Raw genomic sequence first — 15,843 nt, 5'->3', positions numbered from 1 at the left:
GCACCCCGAGTCCCACATCCGCCTCCAGCATCCTGCCCATGAAATTTTCCTCCGGATAATCTAATCTTCTATGAAATCCAGTTTTTGTCTTTGAAAAAAATTATTTGGACTATCTGGAATCAACATACCAAAGGAATACAGCAAAACGTGCTCTGTTCTTTTCCAGATAAGAATTGTAGTCCTTCCACCTTTTCAGTTGGAATTAGCATAACAAACCACAGGGGTTTACTCACTGAGGGAAATACCTAGGGTCCTCTTTAAGCAGCGGTTAATTACATCCTGCTATTCATCCCATTTATTAGAGGTTAACTAATTAGCACCAGCCAGCTCCATTTTTAATCTAATATGTTTCTCTTTCTCCAGACTCCCAGTGCCTGTGTCACAGTCTTGAACCTCCCCACTAAGTGACAAAATAACAAGGTCTGTCTTCTCTTCTAGGTGACCAGGGACCCTTGCTCAAGGCCCATCTGTATGCCCCTGCCTTGAGTCTGAGCTGTGTCCTCTCCAGACCTGGTTTTCAGTTGATGCAGTGAAAACCGACACAAGCTTTGGAGCCAGACAAAGGTGGGTTTCAGTGCTCGCTGGGCCGTTTGGCAGCTGGGGAACTTTGGGTAAGTTGTGACCGTCACTTTCCACATCTTTTCAGTGGGAACGTTATAACACCTACCCTAATCATTGGGAATGTTATTTAACAAATTGTATTCCGTTTCTCCTGGAGAATTTCTTTAAGAAGCTAAGAGATGTCTATGAGGCAGCGTTTCTGATTTATACATTATTCTCTCCACGGAGGTACAACGGGCAAAACTCCAGGAACCTGGGAAAGCGCAGGGCTGGTCGCGGGTCGTCAGGCCGGGCTGCTCCGTTGGCTCAGCTGTTAATACAGGTATTTGCCAGGTAGTTTACCCATGAGCCAACGTAAAGTGAAAGGCTCTTGGATTCTTCCTGCTGCTTCCCCCTGTCCTGGACTGCTCCGTGCCCCTTTGTCTCACTCCTCTTAATGTGTCACCACACTACCCGCCATTTATCCAAACGCAAATCTCACTGTATCGGTGCAACCTCTGTGACCACACTGGCAGGAGAAGCAATCCCCTCTTCTAGTTTTCTCCAATCTTTACTGCCTTTCACTCATTTATTTCTTACCATTTCCTGCACAGTGCTTGGCTTTTCACCTGTGTTATGGGAGAAATCTCCTTGATGCAATGGTGGACTCCAGTTCCACTACTAGGCAAACTGTGTTCATCCGTTCACGCTGCTGTAGCAAAAACACCATAGACTGGGTGGCTTCAACAGCAGACATTTATTTCTCACAGCTCTGGAGGCTGGGAGTTCTGTCCCAGATCAAGGTGTTGGCAGATTTGGTGTCTGGTGAGGGCTTGCTTCCTGGTTTGTGGATGGCCATCTTTTTATTACATCATCACAGGGTACAGAGCCGAAAGAGAGGAAGTAAGCTCGCTCCTGTCTCTTCCTATAAGGGCACTAATGTCTTTCATGAGGGCTCCATGCTCACGACCTAATCACCTCCCGAAGGCCCCACCTCCTAATACCATCCCCTTGGGAGTTAAGGTTTCAACGTATGAATTTAGTGGGGGGACGACACATTCAGTTCATAATGCGATCCCAGAGATGTTCCTGGAACAGAAAGGCTCTTAGGCCAAATTAAGATGCTCGAACCACACAGTATATTGAATCAGTTGAAAACACAATGAGAAACAAGGTAAAAAGATGAGGTTGGTTAACCAACTTGGGTCAGGATGCAAGCGAGTGGGAGGACCACACTGCTTCTATTCTCATTTGTGTGATGTTCGTATGGCCTGTGTTCTCTGCCACAGCAGCCTTCTCTGCTCATAGGGTAGTTACGCAGCCCAGGGTTGAGGTTTGAACAAGGAGGCTCAGCAGAGGAGAGCATCTGAGCTGACACGTACTTGCTCTATTAGAGAGATGGAGGGAGTGAGTGTGCCTGGCCAAGAAGCAGCTTGCTAAACAGCCATGGGTTTTATCTGTGTTTCTAGGCAAAGCACATGAGGGGCCAGAAAGGGACCAAAATGATGTCACCAATGGTGGCAGATTTAGGGATAGCATAGCTGTCATCCTAGAGGTGGCATAAGCCATACCTTATGACTTGCTCCTTCCATCCTTTTCTGTATATAAGTAACATTCTTGTTGCATCCTTTTAGAAAAAAAAAATGTGACAAATATGCATAACATAAAATTTACCATTTTAACCATTTTTAAGTGCACAATTCAGTGGCATTAAGTATATTCACAATGTTGTGCAACCATCACCACTCTCCTTCTCCAGAACTTTTTCACCATCCCAAACTCTGTAATTAAACAATAACTCCCCTCTCCCCCCTCCCTCCAGCCTCTGGCAAACTCTATTCCACTTTCTCTATGAATTTGCCTATTCTAAATAATCCATGTAAGTGGCATCATACAATATTTGTCCTTTTATGTCTGGCTTATTTCACTCAACATAATGTTTTCAAGATTCATCCATGTTGTAGCATGTATCAGAATTTCATTCCTTTTTAAGGCTGAATAATATTCCATTGTGTGTATATACAACATGTTATTTATCCATTCATCTGTTGATGAACATCTGGGTTATTTTTACCTATTGTGGATAATGCTGCTCTGGACATTGGTGTCCAAGGATCTGTTTAAGTGTCTGCTTTCAATTCTCTTGGGTGTATACCTACAAGTGGAATTCTAGACCATATGGTAATTCTATGTTTAACTTTTTGAGGAACTACCTGGGTCATCCTTTTTCATCTATGTTTAGTACTTGTATGCTCTCTTTTTCTGTAGCTAACATGTCTTGTAAGCCAGTCTTAGTCCATTCAGGCTGTTATAACAAATATCATAGACCGTGTGACTTGAACAACAAACATTTCTCACAGTCTGGCAGCTGGAAGTCCAAGGTCAAGGTGCCAGCAGGTCCAGTGTCTGGTGAGGAGCTGCTTCCTGGTTCACAGATGGCCATCTTCTCATCGTAACCTCACATGGCAGAGGAGCAGCGGAGCTCTCTGCGGTCGCTTTTATAAGGGCATGAATCCCATTCTTGAGGGCTCCACCCACATGACCTCATCTCCTCTCAAAGGCCCCACCTTCCGATACCATGCCATGGGGGGTTAGGGTTTCAACATAGGAATTTTGAGGGAACACAAACATTCAGTCTAAGGCAAGCTACTTGCTTCTATACTGGGTTTTGCTTATTTTCTGTAGCAGAATTAAATAATCTTAGATATTGCAGCAAATTCACATTACAACCCTGTCCATATTATCTGCCTAGCAACACTGTCAGATCTGTTCTTGGATCTTAACAAAACTCCTACAATCCTCAGGCCAGAGCTGTGCACAGAATCTTTGAAACAGAGACCTGTTAACTTGTTAATTGCTATGATTGCGCTCAGGACAAGTGCCAACAGCCCTTCCCCTCCCCACCTCGCACCCCCACCTGCCTCTCTGCTCCGTGTGTGCTCCTGACGCTCTTTCTACCCTCTGTAGGATTTACCTGCCCTACCACACCATCACTGTTGCTGGCTTCTCTGGCCCCCATTTCCTGCTCCTTTTATGTGGATTTGATGGTTGCTGGTGGGGTACCCAGGGCCACAGCTTGCTCTCTGGAGAGACCCCTCCAGACCCTCAGCCTCCAACCAGTCCACCCTGGCCGACTGCCCTTGGGCTTCCTTGTCTCCATCCACAGGCCAAGAGCTTCAGGCGCTTTCCAATCCTGGCCCGGACAGGCAGGTTTAATCCTCTCATGTGCTGTGCAGGAACTTCTGCCTGAACTAGCTGCTCCCGCTCACTGAGGCGCACAAAGGCGGTCACACTGAAATGAGCTTATGTGTGGAGATGACTGTTCAGAGCAGAGCCCGAGCTAAAGGGTATGCTTCCTGGCCTGAGGCATAAACACCACATGTATTTTTTCCCTTTCAGAAGGGATATTTTTCATGCTCGTAATGAAGTGTGGTCAGAACCTATTTTCTTCTAGAATATTAGGTCAGGCAGAGGTTTGTCCTTCTTCTGTTTTGTACATGCGAATAAAAATGGAATAAACAAAGCATACCGTTAAATCTTTCACACATATGTCAGTAGAGACAATTCTAGAGCAGACTCTTTTCTGGGTTCCTTGTTGTTGGTTTAAGGGGAAAGGCAAGAGACTAGACTGCGTGCCTTTAGCTGTATCTTCACGGTCTTTGGGTTGGGAAAAACAGAGAAATCGTTTCTAAAAATTATCAGGATTTCCACTTGGAAGTTATTAGGTTTGGAGAATATGAGCCTGCAAGATGCTAAAAATACAGATTTTTTTTTTTGTCTTACTTATGAGGAGTCCCGTTTCTGTGACTTCTTTCCAATTGACTGAAGAATCAAGAAAAATGTTAGAGACAGGCTTAAACCTCCCCTGTGGGGCGGCTCTGGCAAAGGCCTTTTCTGCGTCTGAAATTCCCCAAGTCCTTGCATTGCAGAAGATGAAGTGTGTGTGTGAGTGTGTGCGCACACATGCACATATACAGATATGTGTATATACATATACATACATACAGATACACATACATGTGTGCGTAAAATTTTTTTCTTCTTGAAACACCATTTCCAACCTCCCCCTGCCCCTTCCTGGGCTCATTTTCGTAAAACGCCCCATGTTCTTTCGCCACCACTTGCAGTTCAAAGGGGCTTTCTTCTTCTCCCTTTTTTTTGAGAAAGATTAGCCCTGAGCTAACATCTGCCGCCAATCTTGCTCTTTTTGCTGAGGAAGACTGGCCCTGAGTTAACATCCGTGTCCATCTTCCTCTATTTTATATGAGACGCCTGCCACAGCATGGCTTGACGAGTGGTGCATAGGTTCGCACCTGGGATCTGAACTGGCAAACCCTGGGCTGCTGAAGCAGAACATGCAAACTTAACCGCTGTGCCACCGAGCCGGCCCCTCCTCTTCTCCCTTTATGTGAGTGTTAACTCCTGTTCACTCCTGACAGGATCCATTCAAATTAAATGCTCACAAAATTCAGAGACCAGTTTTCTTCCACCTCCAGTCTGGGTTTTCTTGTTTGTCGGTGCGTCTCCAGCTCGTTATCACTTTGGAAGGTCAGCAGTCATCGCTGATGATGATTGACAGGTGGGAACAGGGAGAATCAGGGAGCACCCAGGAGCGAGGCATCCTACGTTTCCCTAGGATCATTACGGAGGAGAAAACCAGTTGCTCAAATTAGAACACTGGAAGAAGTGCCTGACATCCCACCCAGTCAGGGCCTCAAGGTCAGCTTGTGTCCACAGCCAGGGAGGGTCAGTGTCTGTCTGTCCGACCCCCTCCTGCACTCCTTCGAGTCCTGAGGAGAGGCGGAGGTGGTTGTTACCAGGGTGATTACAGATGAAAGGTAGCTGACAGTGGCATATGCCACCTGCTGCGTTTTGTAGCCACAGTGCACCATCAGTTAAGGGACTGTGTGGACGCCTGCGATCCCTCAGTCTCCCTGCCTGCCTCCTGGATGGGGCTCTGTTCTGAGGATAACTCAATGTGAGATACCCTGAACAGGGTCTAGAAAACAATGGCCACTCAGTCAGTAGGGACTTAGTCTGCTAGGGCTGCCATGACAAAGGACCACGGACTGTGTGGCTTAAACGACAGAAATTTATTTCCTCACAGCTCTGCAGGCTGGAAGTCCAAGATCAAGGTGTCAGCAGGAGTGTTTTCTTCTGAGGCCTCTCTCCTTGGCTTGTAGGTGGCCACCTTCTGGCTCTGTCCTCACGTGGCCTTTCCTCTATGTGTCTGTGTCCTAATCTTCTCTTCGTCTTTTTTTTTTTTTTTGTCTTAAAGATTGGCACTTGAGCTAACATCTGTTGCGAGTCTCCTTTTTTTTTTTCTCCTTCTTCTCTCCAAAGCCCCCCAGTACATAGTTGTATATTCTAGTTGTAGGTCCTTCTGGTTGTGCTATGTGGGACGCTGCCTGATGAGTGGTATCATGTCTGCACCCAGGATCTGAACCAGCAAAACCCCAGGCCACCGAAGCAGAGCGTGTGAACTTAACCACTCAGCCATGGGGCCGGCCCCTCCTCTTCTTATAAAAACATAGGTCATGTTGGACCCAAGCCCACCCTAATGACCTCACTCTAACTTAATCACATCTTTAAAGACCCTCTCTCCAAATACCTCACATTCTGAGATACTGGGAGTTAGGACTTGAACATATGAATTTTGGTGACATAACAGAACTGTTTATTTTCCTGGAAAGAGGCCTGAACCCCTCTTCTGGGAAATGGAGGGAACCCGTCTTCTTCCTTACACTCTCTGCCCAGGTAGTTTCATGTAGTGAAGAGAGCTTAGGTTCTGGAATCAGCCAAAGCTGGATTTGGACCCCAGCTTGCCCCTTTCTGGCTGCGTGACCTTAGGCCAGTTACCTAATATCTCTGAGCTCCAGTTTCCTCTGCTGTGAAATGGGGACAAAATAAACATGCCTCAGAGTACACCCGAAGCTTCAATGAGATGACATAAAAGAGCCGGCGTGGTACCTGGCTCAGTACCCAGTTCTCTCCCTTGGCTCCTGACTCATTCCGTTCTCTGAGGTCTGCAAGGACATACCCATCCAGAGATCAGACAGACCCATTTATTTCTGACCAGATGAGCAACTGCCTCCTGGGTCAATCACTTAATGCCCACCTCGTGACATCTCAGAACCTCCAGGAAGGATCTGAGTCTCCTGGGGCCCTCATTGCTTCCGGTTCCCACACACACAGCTGAGCCTGCTTTGTGCTCCTGGACCCTCCTTGCTCTGCTGGGCTGGGGTGGGGGAAGGCTAGGGAGCCTCATCTCCAAGGACACTTGCTCCCAGACATACAGAGGTCTCCCGCTGGAGATACCAGAGTGGCCGCAGACCGAAATCAACTGGACACTCTCACTTTGGACCGGGGCCAAGACAAAAGCCACTTGCACTAGTTGTCAGAGTCCTGTGATTAGCAGTTTCCCAGGCTGGGGAAGGTGACCTGTCACTTGTCAGGGGAGTCAGAAGCAATCACTAAGAGCGGTTGAGGAGAGTGGAGGGGACAGGGGAGAGTGCCAGATTCTCTGCGAGAGCTTGGCTCTCCTCCTCCTGGAAGGTGGCATGTGGAGGACGTCCCTGAAGACAGGGCAGGCGTTTCTCAATCGGAAGGAGTGTTGCAGGGCTGCTGGAATGAGTCTCCTCCAAGTGCCACCCCCACGTCTCTCCCATGACTCGCCTGCTCCGCTGAGGTCAGGGGCTCTGGAGGGGCAGCTGGCAGGGGACTGAAGAGAGCTCAGCCATGGGAAGGGCTTTGCATGGGGGCCATCTGGCCCGTTGGTGGCCGTGGGCTCTCCTGTCTCCGCTGCCTTTTTCTGCCCTTTCACTGCTAGTTCGGATCTTCTCCAGAAGGTACGGAAAGGGGGCAGAGGTGACAGAGAAGGGAACCTGTTTAGCTTGGCAGGGGTATCTGTGTTAGAGTTATTTGTGTATGTGTACCCAAAAGCACTCATTTTCTTCCCGATATGCAACAGAAAATAGACAAAGGTTAAGTAAACACTGGCCATTCCATGGCCCCCGTGTCTGCCTGAAGCTTCGCGGGGAGTGGGGCAGGAAATGTTGGGGGAAGAGGGACTCCCAGCCTCCCCCAGCGTATCCATTAAGACATAGGTGTCTCTTAGTCCCACGGTCCCTCAGCCATGCTTGGCTGTATGCCTGGAGTCCTTTCCCCACCAGCTGGCAGGCCCTGTGGTTGGGTTGGTAGCCTCACACTGGGTCTGCCCAGGGCCCAGGCCCCGGCCTTTCACCATCAATTTCTTGATCTCTGCTCCAAATCTCTCTGGGGCCTCGGCTCTTGCTGCCTAAATCTTATTTCCCTTAGTTGGGACTGGTGGTGAGGGCTTTCCCAGGTGGGGCTAGATGCTGCTCATTGAACCCCAACCTCCTGGATGGGGGTGGCTCCATCTGATTGGACCCCACAGTGACCCCCTTTGCATGTCACTGCCAGCTGGGGGGTGTTGGAGCCAGCCACACTGTCCGCTGACCACTGGAATTTGCATTTCCTGCCTTTCTCTCCACCTCCATCCAGTGGCGCTGGGTTAATCCCTCCAGGCTGCCAGCCTGCTGCTGTGGAGTCAAGTATGTCTCCTAGCGGAGCCCACAAGCCTTCGGAGCTGGGAGAGTGTCGACATGAGGAGGCACACACGGCAGTGGGCTTTAGATGGACCGTGGCCTCTCCCAGAGCCATCTGTGACCTCTCCCGCCCTCTTCTTTGACCACTTCCCTGACAGCTGGCTTGCCTGTCTCACTGTCTCCAAGTGTGTTGCCTTTTGCTACCTCTCACCTGGAAAATTACACCCATTTCCTAATCTGTCCACCCATCTCTTTTTGCTTCAGTGAATCCTACACACTGCTGCTGGATTGATCTTCTTAAACATTTCTGAGCGTATATCGTGGTTACAAATGTTGTGTGACTCTCTGTTACCGGCCACACTCAGGGATCTGCAGTGGAGCCTCTGCCTGCTCTCCCAATGTCCCCGACCCTTCGTCTGGAATCACCCCGTGCTCCGTGTCTGCCTTGTGCTCTGTGTCTATATTTTCTCTCTTGAGTGTCTTGGCTCACGCTGTTCTCTCTGCCCCAAATGCCCTTCTCCTGGATCTCTTGAGAAGTTTAAGAAAGACTTCGAGCGTGCACAAGCGAATTCACCCCAGTGTGAGCCCAGTCCACTCCCACCAGAGACTTACGCAACCCGCCCTGAGCTCTTTGAGAATTGCCCCCCGCCAGAGTGATGCAAAACCAGAATAATGACCCATCTCAAGAGAGATTGCAGACTTCACTTTTGAATCACTTGGAAATTTGGACAAAACTTTTCCACGTTGTGTGTGTCCCTTTCGCTTTCGGTTCAAGGAGACTCGCTGACCTTTCTTAAAGGATGTGACTCTCCGTGCCTGGCAGGCAGTAGATTCGTGCCTATACGTGTTGATTATACTGGTTGACTTTGTTCCATGACACGACCAAATTCTATGTTTTCTAGATGTTCCGGCCAAAAGTAGTCCTCTTTTCTTTCGAACTCCTTCTAGCATTTTGTCTGTTCTCTCGAAGCACTGTCATCTTCTTTTATTTGTTCATTTAACAAATATCCAGGCATTGTTATTATACCAGGCACTGTAGTTACACTGGGTTATGGTTGTGAACAAAACAGACAAATATACATGTCCTTGACCTCATAGAGGTTACATCATCTACAGGTAGAGACAACACTAGACACAAAAAAGTCGCATATATAGGACGTTAGATATTGACAGGTCATGGAGAAAACTAAAACAATGATAGAGATACAGGGTATGGGAGGATGGCAAAAGTTTAAAATAAGAAGGTCTTATAAACTTGACTTAAGCACGTCTTGATATGCTCGATTCTTAGGTTTTTTTTTGGTAGATAGTGGTGTCCCCTAAGAAGTTCAAGGTAGGTGAGGGTTGGCCACTCCTCCATAACGTCACTGTCAGGAGACAATCAAAGTACATCTCAAACGAGATTCTGCTTATGGCATTTATTAACCGGGTCATTGTTAGCAAAGCAGGCCCCAAAATTGTTCATACAAGCCGTTCTGACTTCCTATCGACCTGTCCACGTTTCTGAGGTTTTGCGCCGTCTAGGTGGGGTCACGCACCCCAGATCCTTCCAAACCAATGTCCGAATACAGGACAGAGTAGGGAGCAAGTCTCTCCTGATGGGGACAGGGGACAAGCCTTGCTGGATTCTTACACCCTGTGTGCATCAGAGTAGAGAGTGTCCCTAAGTCCCTAGATGATTGTAGCCAACTGTTAGAGAATCCACAGAAATAATTTTAATTTTACCTAAGAAAGCCGATTCTTCACTTTCACTGTTACTTAACATGTTTCTAGTTTCACCAAGAAAGACTTATTTTTTTGACTTAGTGTGCACATTAATTAGCAAAGTGTTGGTTGTTGCTTGAGTTGCAGATGACAGAAACTCTTGGAGCAGCAGCCTCGGAGTGTGGCCTTTTCTGGTAGGATGCCAGCTGAGCATTTCTGAGCTATGCATTCTTGATTGCACGTGAACTGACCATCTCTGGAATTAAAACTTAAATGAGCTGGCACATACATAATACTCTACTGACTGTACTGAAGTATTTTAAAGTAAATTGCAAGTAATATAACAGGCATTGAGGGAAGACCTCACTGGGAAAGTGACCTACTGAAAGCCTTGAAGGTGGTGGAGGAGTGAACCAATGCTTTGGGAAGCGTTCTAGGCTGAAGGAATAGTAAATGCAACATCCCTGAGGCAGGAGGGTGCATGACTTGCTTGAGGCACAGTAAGGAGCCAGTGTGGCTGAAGCTGAGTCAAGCGAAGAGGGAGAGAGCAGCAGCAGATGATACCAGAAAGGTCATAGGCCCAGATTGCATGGAGCCTTGTAGACCATTGTAAGTGAGATGGGAACCACTGGAGAGCTTTGCACAGAGGAGTGACATGATCTGGCTTAGATTTTCATGGGATCAATCAGGTCACCGTGTTGAGAATAGATTGACAGGGACAAAGAACCAAAGCAAGGAGACCAGTTAGGGACCTGTTGAAGTAGTTGAGGTGAGACTGCCCAGGATAGTGAGAAGGGGTCAGAATCTGCATGTACAATGAAGGTAGACCTGCAGGATTTGGCGATGGATTGGAGGTCGGGTGTGAGAGAAAGAAAGAACTCGAAGTTGACTCCAGATGTTTGGGCTGAGCAAGCAGAAGCTTGGAGTGGCCGTTCACTGAGATGGGGAAGACTGCAGGGGAAGAAGGGAGGTGGGTAGATCAGGATTTCAGTTTAACAGGTTTGCAAGGCAGAGCGGTGATGTGGAATATACAGTTGGATATGGGAGCCTTATGTTCAAGAGAGAAGGATAGGCAGGAGTTATAAACTTGGGAATAATCAACATAGAGATGGTGCTTAAAGCCGTGACTCTGGATGAGGTAACCCAGAGAGTGAGATAGAAAGTAGATAGAAAAGAGAAGAGATCCCAGGACCAAGTTCTAAGACTCTCTAGCATTAAGAGGTCAGGGACGTGAGGAAGAACTAGAAAAGAAGACTGAGAAGGAGCCAACGATGAGATGGGAGGAACACCAGGAGACTGTGTGTCCTGGGAGCCCGGGGAAGAAAGAGATCAAGGAGGAGGAGCAAGCGACTGTGGAGATGAAGACAGAGACCTGACTGCCGAGTTTCACAATGTGGAGGTCTCTGGCAAGCAGTTGGTTGGGGTGGATTCAAGAGAGAATGAGATGGGCAAAATTGGAAATATTGAGTTTAAACCACTCTTTCAATCAGTACTGTTGAAAAGGACAAGAGAAAAATGGGAGGTAAGTCCCTTTAGGGTGCTGTTTGCATTAGGTGAATCCCATATTTCTGGATCATCTAATGCTTGCTAGGGATGTGTGCCAAAGGAACAAGGCTGGAGCCGTGCCTCCTCCTGGGAGCCACTGCTCTGCAGAGGAGATCCATCTGTGAACAGGGACAGGCATTCTAATAATGGATGGTACCAGGTTCTATGGGAGCAGAAAGAGGCAGAGACAAACTCTGGGGAAGTTCAGGGAAGTGGCGCCTGATCTGGTTTTGAAGGAAGGCTGGTGGTTGCCAGGTAGAGTCGGGAAGAAAGTTGTTCTCAGCAGAAGCCTGGAACGTGTGCAGTGAGGGTGGTGGGAGCTGAGTCTGGCAGGGTTACTGTAGACCACATTGATAATGGCCTCGTGTGGAATTTGAACTTGTATTCCATGGACCACAGGAAACACTGACAGTGTTTAACTCCTGGAGTGACAGGATCTAATTTGTATTTTGGTAAGACACCTCTGGGGTTTTGGGAGTGGAGCCTGGAGGCAGAGAGCAGCGAGGACTTTCTGTCACAGTCTAGGCAAGAGCAGAGGGGCCCAGATTAGGGCAGTGTCGTGAGGACGTTCAAGAGGGGAAGGATGCGGTGAAAGCCGCAGGGCCGGGTGACGGCTCGAGGTGGGGACGCAGGGGGAGGGAGGCATGAATGACTCAAAGGTTTCTGGCTCGAACTGAGCAGATGGGTGGATTAATCTTTCTGTCTCCATAGTATTGAACACATAATAGATTCATGACAAATATCCCTTGGTTGTTTGAACTTAAATATGAAAACCCTAAAAGAGAGTTTTGAAATCAGTTTATAAGAAATCAGGGGCCACCCCACACATCATGTCCTAGTTCATGGAGACTGTCGGCAGCTGCTGGGTGTCCTTGCAACCACAAGAGAGGCCTTCCACCACGTGGGTGCCCACAATCTCCCTGGGAGCAAAGATTACCATGTGGAGTAACTGGAACAAGATCGAGTCACAGAACCTATTGACGATATGTGATGGATACAAGAGCGTTATCTTGTGTGATTCAGACCAGATGGACTCTGGGGGGCGTTCAGAGAAGAGAAAGACCCAATGAGACTTCCAGCTCGGCCCTAAAGGGTAGGCGGGATTAGGGCAGGTGTGATAATAATTATAAATATTTATCAAGCCTTTGCTAGTTCCGGGAGCTGTTCTAAGTGCTCCATTCAGGCCGCTAATCTTCAGAACGGGCCTATGAGGTGAGTCCTGCGATTACAGCCAATGGACAGATGAGGACAGCGAGGACAAGAGCTGCAGGCACTTGTCGAGGTTCCCTGGTAGGAACTCGCCAGTGGCAGAGCCAGGATTGTGACTCAGGTATCTGGCTCCAGAGTCCTACTCCAGACCTTCCTGCCTACTGCCCCCTGAGGTGTACAGGTGGAGGGGGCAAAGATAGCACTTAAGGGGGCTCAGGAGCGAGTTTGGGGTGCAATGAGTCTCCTTGACTGTCCCCAAGGAGCCATGCTGGGCAAAGCAGGAGGCAAGCTGTGCTCAGCTGTTGAGGGTCAGCTGTGACAGGCAGCTCTCCTCTCCCCCCGACAGTGATTGCCAAGGGGAGGTCCCTTCTGACCACAGAAACCACAGGGAGAAGCAGGAGCGAAGGAAGCTGAGGGGGGGCTGCGATGGGGACCACAATCACCAGACCCCCACCCAGCAGGGAGGGGCATGGGGAAGAGAGGTGAACTGACAATGGGCTTAGTGAACAGGGCAGCAGGATGGAATCGCCCGTGCCAAGGGTGCCTCCAAGGAGAGCAAGTGGCTCCAGGGCCCTGTCGGCCGGCTGGGTGGAGGTGGGGCTCCCTTTCAGCCCCCGAGGGGCATGAGCTAAGATGAGAGCCTGTCTCCCAAGCTCCGTGAATGAAACTTCTTTCAGAGGCAGGTTTCTTTCCTCCTTTTCATCGCATCCTCTGGAGTCGAAAGAAGAAAAGAAGCCCAAGAATAGAGCAATATGGGAGAAGGCGCTGTGCAGAAGGCCTTTGATCCCCCTCCTGTCTCTTACATAACCATCCTGCTCTCCTTCCGGCACTCTGTAGCTGAGGGCTCATGTGTCTGTTTGTGTGTTTCTGCTGTGAGCAACTGCCCAGAGGGGCCACCAGGCCCACGTCACAGCCTCTGCAGCGCAGCGCTGAAGGCAGCGCTCCTGACTCACCATCAGCCCTGAGCACTGCAGGGCAGCTGGCCAGCTGCCGGGCCCTGTCACTCGGCTCCCCTGATGGCCAGGACCAAATGACAGAGGTGCCTTTCTAGTCCCTCTCCACAGGCAGGCCCAGCCACTGGGAGAGAGGATCCCAAACCAGTTTTGAAAAAAAGGCAAAGCAACGTTACCCATTCATGCTGCAAATACTTCGTGACTCCCAACCAAGCCGCGTGCTGCTCTAGGCAGTGGGGGCAGGGCTGTAAACAAAGCGAACCAGGAACTGCAATCCAGGAGTTCACATCCTAGTGGCTGAATGAATTAACCAGATTCTTAAGAATTCCAGCCTTAAAGCTGGCCTTGCCACACTGGGCATTCCATCATCCTGTGTCCCGTGGTCCCCACCTCTCACTCCTCCCCTTGACCTTGTCCTGCCTCCTGGTCTTGTTCACCTTGGGAGTCGGCACAGATTACAGAGCAAGGCTAAGATTAGAGTCAGACCTGTGAGCCTCTCTGACCTGCGTAAGCTGCCATCACAGCCGCCAGAAGGCACTCCTTAAAGCCGGGTTTGGGGCAGGGCTTGCAAGGTAAAAGCTGAGACTTGCTCTGCCTGATGGAGACAGAGGTGATTCAGAAAGATCATCCTAGTGATTGCTCCCAGTGATATCTCCCACTCAATTTGAGCTTGAGCTGGTCCAAACTGGAGGTCCTGGAAAACTCATATTCGTGAGCATAGCTTGGCTGGTGGACTTGGAGGGAAGTACGTTCTGGAATCCACATTATCCACTTCCTCTGCTTGCTCTTTGAGATCCAAGCAGGGAGACTGCAGTGGGGAGGACTCGGGGGGAGCCGTGGGGCAGCTGGTGCGTTCAGGCACAGTGTGCCACGGTGCACCGTAACATCACGTTACCTGGAAAATGCCCTGTGGCAGATGAGGATGCACAGCAGGCCCTGAGGGCAGTGCCACTATGCCAGGCATTTCACCTGCCCAGTGTTCCTTCTTTAGGCCACAGCACCATGATTTTCCTTTGGGGAAATATGCTTTCTCTCAGTCTTGGTGGGATTGTCAATCAAGCTGCCTACTTGCAATGGACACAACCACCAGGCTGGCCTATCAGACTCTTTCTGTTGAGCAGACATGAGGTCAGTTGGCACAGGTTTGTCCCAATGGGCCTATCAATGTGATTCTGCCACTCAGATTCCAGATGGTCCTGGGTCCTGTCCTGAAAAGCTTGTTGATTCAATTCCCTCTCCTATTCTGGGAACTACCCTGTATCTGTCCAATATATCCATTTTCTTGCCTAGATTAGCCAGGCTAATATTTTCTGTTGCTGGCAACCTCAGAACCCTAAGTGATGGGAAAGCTAATCTGCAGCCTCCGCCTGATCATCACCTGCATAGGGAGAGGGTGACAGAACCAGTCATGCTTACAAAGTCCCCAGGACCCTGTCCTCCTCAAGGGGGATGCAGCCCTCGAGGGAGGCGGGTTCAGCTAGCAGAGCCACTCAGCTGCACTGTGATCTATGAGGAATAACTGGCCTGCCCCCACCCTTTTGCTGTGTAGTTAATGTTGCTATGAAGAACATTCCTTCATATTTTGGACTGCAGTTTCCAGAATGTTCTCTTTACCTTGCCTGAGTCCTAGGTGGAAGAGAGGGAGGTCCTCTCAGCATTTGCCCAGCGTCCAGCCTGGCTTCTCAGCTCTGTTACGAGGCCAGGCTCTAAGGTGGCTGACTTCCTTCCTGCCCTTCTCCTCTCTTCCAGATCACCCAAGAGCTGGAGTGAGGTCGGTGCTAGGAGGCAAGGAGAGCAGAAAGCAGAGAGGAAAGAACCAGAACTCCGACAGTCCTATTGGCTGCAGCTCTGCCACTTGCAGGGCCTTGGTCAGCTTGTGCTCACTATTGCATCCCCAGGGCTGGCCCCTAGGAAGTGCTCAATGCATGGTAGCTCTCAAATGAACCTACTCCTTGGAGGGGGCCTCTCCAGGGGTCCGCCCTTTCCCCTCTGAATTTCCATGACACCCCATCTCTGTACCTCCCTGGCTGCCGCACTCATCATTTTAGTTTTGGAATCTGCTGCCCCAGGAGGTAGTAAGTGCTCTCCTCAGTGTGTTCAAGTCGAGTTTGGAGACCGTCCAACAGGGATGTTTTAAGGGGATTCCAGTTAGAGATGGGAAGCTGGGCTAAATGAATGCTAAGATCCCTTCTAACTTGGGATTTGATTATTCTATACCTATTTTTTGGCTTTTCAACTTCTAAAATATTTTTATTATGAAATTTTCAAGTATTCAGAAGATTCAAAACAATGCAATAAATAAAAAAATGCATGTGTAACCACCA

At 49.1% G+C, this 15,843-nt stretch overlaps 2 long non-coding RNA genes across 4 annotated transcripts in view; one reads left to right on the top strand and one right to left on the bottom strand.

Moving 5' to 3' along the window:
- The window catches only part of LOC139080138 (uncharacterized), a 7,008-nt gene extending 3,982 nt beyond the window's left edge, over positions 1–3,026 (bottom strand). The window contains exons 1-2 of the long non-coding RNA XR_011534380.1: positions 2,899–3,026; positions 2,112–2,167 (exon numbers count right to left, since the gene is read on the bottom strand). This is a non-coding gene — a long non-coding RNA (uncharacterized lncRNA). The remainder of the gene's footprint in view (positions 1–2,111; positions 2,168–2,898) is intronic.
- The window catches only part of LOC139080137 (uncharacterized), a 24,576-nt gene extending 8,733 nt beyond the window's left edge, over positions 1–15,843 (top strand). For all 3 annotated transcript variants that reach the window (XR_011534379.1, XR_011534377.1, XR_011534378.1), the window contains exons 2-3: positions 439–564; positions 15,269–15,843. This is a non-coding gene — a long non-coding RNA (uncharacterized lncRNA). The remainder of the gene's footprint in view (positions 1–438; positions 565–15,268) is intronic.

The sequence above is a fragment of the Equus przewalskii genome, chromosome 28 (genome assembly GCF_037783145.1).
Source record: "Equus przewalskii isolate Varuska chromosome 28, EquPr2, whole genome shotgun sequence".
NCBI classification, from domain to species: Eukaryota; Metazoa; Chordata; class Mammalia; order Perissodactyla; family Equidae; genus Equus; species Equus przewalskii.
The sequence above is the reverse complement of the archived record's forward strand: the minus strand, read 5'-3'. Positions and strand labels throughout refer to the sequence as shown.